Below are 6552 nucleotides of genomic sequence, written 5' to 3' on the forward strand. Positions count from 1 at the left end.
GCTCGTACAGTCACGTAACCCGACAGATGGGTTCGGGATCCGTTTTTGGTGAAGGCCACCATTTCCGTTTTTAACTTTATGAAAGGCGTTTTAATTAACAGTTGAGGTCAAAAACAAGGCTGTAATCCTCCCACAAAGCACCTTGAAAGTGGCATAGTTTGCGTTTTAATTCATTCATCTGATCGTAGCTACCACGTTTGACCATTGAACTTTAGCTTTTCATCTATTAGAATTCCACCGTTTCAAAGTGCAGAGGTGTCAAGTCTTGCGCATTTCTCATTCGAACCGAAGCGCATTTAAACTATTTGTTAAGGTCGCTTTGATTTGAGTCGATGAGATCAGCTTTCATCTTCTCTTTTCGTCATCTCCTTTTAAAAGAATTTCTTTGTTTTTTTTTAATGGGAATGTTATCTGATTAAAATCATTTTTCACTTAAACTTTCCTTAAACTTTTGAACTTCTCATGTGCAAAAAAAAACGTGATTATTTGAAACTTGCATAAATAACCTAAGGCGTGATCACGCATAAGATAAATAATAATGTTTAGTCTAAGGCTAATTGCTGAGCATTTGCATGCGCATATCTTTTCCGAGTCCAATCATAAAGTGTTGAAAAGCGCACAAGACCTTTTGTGATTAACAATGGATTATAAAAAAAGATATAAAATGTTGATTCAATTAGAGCTTTGTTCGCTGTTAATATACTGAATCGTGTTTATACACCTTATTGCCTTCATCTACATAAAATTGTCAGAAAAATTACAGTTTTATGTCAAATTAGGGTCAAAATGAAACCTCCCTAATTTCTCTCCAGCCAGCATGGACTTTATGATTCAACTTGTCCCAGCATGATTTCATAATGTTAATATGGTCAATGTCACATTTGATTAGTAATTTATATTCTTCCATGACTTTAAGAAAATAAGTCTAGCTTTTACTTTTAGACAAAAAAAAAACATAAAATATAAGTGAATTTGTGCTTTTTTCTTAAACACTTAATTCAAGAAAACTTATTACCCCATTGGCAGATTTTTTTGTGCTTTATTTAAAGGAAAAATATTTTACTATGTTCTTACCTCAACTTAGACAAATTAATCCCTATCCTTATTCAATGCGTGCACTTAATCTTTGTACAGTGCGTCGTGCATGTGTTAGCATTTAGCCTAGCCCCATTCATTCCACGCATCGCCACGTTTTATTTTGTGCCACCATATTTACTTGTGTAACTACTCATGTAACAGCCTTTAAATAGGGAAAACATGGAAGTATTTGCTGGCTTCCAAATTCATCCCTGTTTGGATCCTAATGCTGTGTTTACACCAGCCGCGGTAGAGGCGGCAAAAACGCGTTATTCGCATGTAGTTGGACGCTTGAACGTTTGAGTTCACTCGCTTCATTCGTGCGTAAAAGCCGTGTGTGAAATTCTAGTCATTTGAGAAATTCACGCGGAAATACGCATCATGGGAGGGGCTTCTGCGACTCCGCTGAGACTCCGTCACTCTGCTCGCTTGAAATACGCGTCATGGGAGGGGCTTCTGCGACTTCGCTGAGACTCCGCCACTCTGCTCGCTTCCTGTAATCACGTCACTACTACAGCAAGGTCCTGATTGGTTAACGCGCCGTGGAAATCCGCCGAAGTTCAGATTTTCCAACTGCCAACGCTCAATTTGCGCGTAATGTGCCATCCGCGACGCGCGTTCCGCGCTATTCACGTCGCGCTTACCGTGCTGCAGGTTGCCTAATCACGTCTTTGCATTGACTTAGCATGTAAATTACCCGCGCTTGCCGCCTCTACCGTGGCTGGTGTAAACGCAGCATAAGGAATGAATGTGGGTAGGCTAAATGCTAACACATTCACAACGTGCTGTACAAAGCTTAAATGCACGCATTGAAAAAAGATAGGTATGTATTAATTTGTCTAAGAACATAGTAAAATATTGAAAAAATGTGGTGTTTTCCTTTAATTAAGCACAAATTTACTTAAATTCAAGATAATGCAACTTGATTTAAATATTTTTAGATATTTGTACTGAAAACCAGACAAAAATACTAAGAAGAAAAGTAATTTTTTGTAATGAAAGCCAAATGGTTTTCATAAGTTTCACATTTCCTTAAACAGACATTTCCCTTCATTCGTTTAAAATGATACATTCTTAAAGACGCTCATTAGCAATTGACTGCAGCTGTTCTTTCTCTCGTGTTTAGGTGCGAGTCATAACTTTAGCTCTGGATTTCACCTCTTCCATTTCAAAAGTACTTAAAACGCAGCTGAGCGCCCTCTCGGCACACGAGCAGCTGCCTCGCCAGAAATCCGGAGCGCCGTTAAGGTGGTTTTCCTCAAGGCGCCCTCGAATCTCAAACCTCCCTCGCTTCCCGAGTCATCATCGCGCTCCCTCTCCTGGTTCCCATGACTTTCTCTCCCACTAAAAGCGTCCGGAGAGACTACTGGATCGCCGGCCCACCCTCCACCTGCGCAGGCTCGAGTCACAGAGCTGTGGGCTCACGGCCCCCCGAGGAGAGCCTGGGGAAAGAAAATCTCGCTAACAGATGGAATCTATTGTCTAGAGGCAGACTTGAATAAAGGGGAGAGTGGCGGAACTCAAGTGTGTAAATTTGTGGAGAGAGAGAGAGAGAGAGAGAGAGAGAGAGAGAGCAGGAGGGGAACAGGGAGGTGATGTTAACACTCATAGTTTAAAGCTGCTGGTTTTTAGGGTGGCGTGGGTGGGCCGGGAGGGGATTTCAGTTAACGGAGTCACTTAGATTGTTGCCTCGCTTGGTTTTTAATGAACCTTTTAGTCAATGGACTTAATGAGCTGTAGACTTCAAGCCAAAACCCCTACACACACACAGACACACACACACACACACACACACACAATACTGACATTAAAACCACATTGTTTTGCTGGAAGGGAGAAATGGAGGTCAAAGTAGGGCTGTGTTTCAACTCTTGCGATTTTGTCATGAGAGCATCTTTCTTTATAAAAAAAAATATTTGAGCGCCTCAGTTGCCACTCAGTTCATCACCTTTCAACTGCAGTATGACACTAAAAAAAGGTCGCCATCAAGATGTGATGTCTTTCATTCCATTGATGTGTTTTTTTTCTAGGTAACCTAACAAAGGAAAAATACTTAATACACACAGCAAGCATTTTGAACCCTGATCACTGTTTACTGTCCCTTGTGCAAGCGAGGGCCTCATTATATGCCAACACAAACCAGAGCAGAAAAAGATGAGGTGTGTGTGTGTGTGTGTGTGTGACACTCTATTAAACCGACAAAGCTGCTAATTAACCAGACCTTTTGTGTAGCATCTATAGAAGTCGTATAAACCGAACCGCTTCAAGGCGGAGAGGAATGCGAGCAGAATGTGTGACTCCGAATGGGTCAAGGCAGAGAAAACAAGAAAGTCCCACTTGAAAATGTCACCTCTCCAATCAAAGCATCACAATCCTTGAAGAAAATAAAGAGCAAACTAAGTGTCAACGCAAATATATAAACACATGGACACAGGCTGGTGAGCTCATTGCATGATCCTTGTGCAAACCAAGTAATCCACAATCTGTTCTTGAGCGAATGTGTGTTTACAAATTAAATTCACACGAGAATGTGTTGTTAGCTATATTCTGCTCTCTGCACCTACTTAGATAAAAACCTGGTTTTACTTTAACAGACCGGCAACTAACAAGTGCTAAAACATGGCAAAAGTTATTATAATTATAAGTTAGACAGACAGACCTCAGATAGATAGACACACACGGCGAAATAAAACATTAGGTTAACAAAATCTTGGTTTAACAGGGGTTGGGAGATAACCCTGGTTATTCATAATTTGATGTTTCACACTGCGCGTTCCTAAACTCTGGGTTAACCATTTTATTTGCATATTTGCGGTGTCAACTGTCATAATAAAAACCGACTGAAAAATAATTAAATAACTGCTTGTCTCGTGCTTCCACATCGGTGACAGAACAGGTCGCAACATGAATCTCTCTTGGCTATTTTAAGCCTCCTGTGATGTCTTTTTACACTAATTCAAGTGTTTTCCGTACACAGCTTGTGATACTGTATGAGGTACGTGCTCTCTTCAGTTTCTGGTTGGCTGTCTGTTGCTAAGCATCGAGTCATAACATTCTAACCCCACTTCGTTTCGCACTGCACACGTTTGGCACCGCAATGCTTCAGAGCTGGGTCTCTTAACCACAGGTTAAATTCGGGGATAACTCAGCTTCTAAATTACAAGTGTGAAACACTAAATAACTAAGGGTTAAAAGCTGGGTTTTGAATAAAGATAACCCGGAGTTAAGCGCAGTGTGAAAAGCCTAAAAATCAGACAGACAGGCAGACACGTACAGTAGACAAAAAGAAACAGACAGACAGAGACATAGACCCACAGAAATGCATGCAGAAACACAGCCAGACAAACAAACAGAAACACACACACACACACACACACACACACACACACACACAAAGGACAAACGGACAGGCAGGCAGAAAGACAGACAGCCGGATGGACAGACAGACAAAAAACATATATAGATAGATCGACAGACACATAGACAGACATATATAGCAAGATAAACAGAAAAAGACAGACAGAAACACAGACAGACTGACTGACAGGCAGGCAGGCAGAAAGACAGAAACATATATAGATAGATCGACAGACACATAGACATACATTTATAGTGAGATAAAAAGAAAAAGCCAGACAGAAAGACAGACAAACAGACACAAACAGATGGTGAGACAGACAAAAAAGCCACAAAGATACAAAAACAGATAGACAGACAAACAGACAGACAGAGAGACTTATAGACAAACACACACAAACACAGAGAGACAGACAAACACAGACAGACATAAACATTAATAGATAGATAGACAGACAGACACATGAACATACATATATAGTAAGATAAACAGAAACAGACATGCAGACAAAGAGACAGACAAGCAGACAGACACATAAACAGACGTATACAAGCGATAGCCAGAAACATAGACAGGCAGATAGGCTGACAGACACACACATATAGGCAGATAGAAAGAGACATAGACAGACAGTCAGACACATAGACAGACAACTAGAAACATAGCAGACAGACTCATAGACAGACAGACAGACTCATAGACAGACAGACAAACAAAAAAGTATAGATAGACAGACACATACCTGTAGACAGACATATATAGAGGGATATACAATCACAGATGGACACAAAGACAGACAAACACAAACAGATGGAGAGACAGACAAACAGAAACACAGACAGACAGACAGACAGACAGACAAACAAAAACATAGAGAGACAGACATAGTGAGATAAACAGAAACAGACAGGCAGACAGAAACACATACAGACAGATATGCAGACAGAGAGACAGACAAACAAACAGAAACACGGACAGACAGACAGAAATACAGATAGACAGACATACAGACACAGACACAGACACACACACACACACACACACACACACACACACGCACACACACGCAGAGAGACAGACAAACAGAGACACATAAACAGACATAGTGAGATAAACAGAAACAGACAGGCAGACAGATAGACAGACAGGCATACACACAGACAGAAAGACAGACAAATAAACAGAAACACAGACAGACAGAAATACAGATAGATAGATAGACCGACATACAGACAGACACACACACAGACATGCAGAGAGACAGACAAACAGAGACACAGACAGATAGACAGAAACATAGACAGGCTGATAGACAGACAGACATAGGCAGATAGAAAGAGACATAGACAGACAAACAGACAGACAGACAGACAGACAGACAGACACATAGACAGACAACAAGAAACATAAACAGACAAACAGAGAGAGTCATAGACAGACAACAAGAAACATAGACAGACAAAGAGACTCATAGACAGACACATATACAGACAAACAGAAACACATACCGACAAACAAAAGCATAGAGACACAGAGACATAGACAGACAGACATATATAGAGTGATAAACAGAATCACAGATGGACACAAAGACAGACAAACACAAACAGATGGAGAGACAGACAAACAGAAACACAGACAGACAGACAGACAGACAGACAAACAAAAACATAGAGAGACAGACATAGTGAGATAAACAGAAACAGACAGGCAGACAGAAACACATACAGACAGATATGCAGACAGAGAGACAGACAAACAAACAGAAACACGGACAGACAGACAGAAATACAGATAGACAGACATACAGACACAGACACACACACACACACACACACACACGCACACACACGCAGAGAGACAGACAAACAGAGACACATAAACAGACATAGTGAGATAAACAGAAACAGACAGATAGACAGACAGGCATACACACAGACAGAAAGACAGACAAATAAACAGAAACACAGACAGACAGAAATACAGATAGATAGATAGACCGACATACAGACAGACAGACACACACACAGACATGCAGAGAGACAGACAAACAGAGACACAGACAGATAGACAGAAACATAGACAGGCTGATAGACAGACAGACATAGGCAGATAGA

Source organism: Misgurnus anguillicaudatus, chromosome 24 (genome assembly GCF_027580225.2).
Source record: "Misgurnus anguillicaudatus chromosome 24, ASM2758022v2, whole genome shotgun sequence".
In the NCBI taxonomy this organism is placed as follows: Eukaryota; Metazoa; Chordata; class Actinopteri; order Cypriniformes; family Cobitidae; genus Misgurnus; species Misgurnus anguillicaudatus.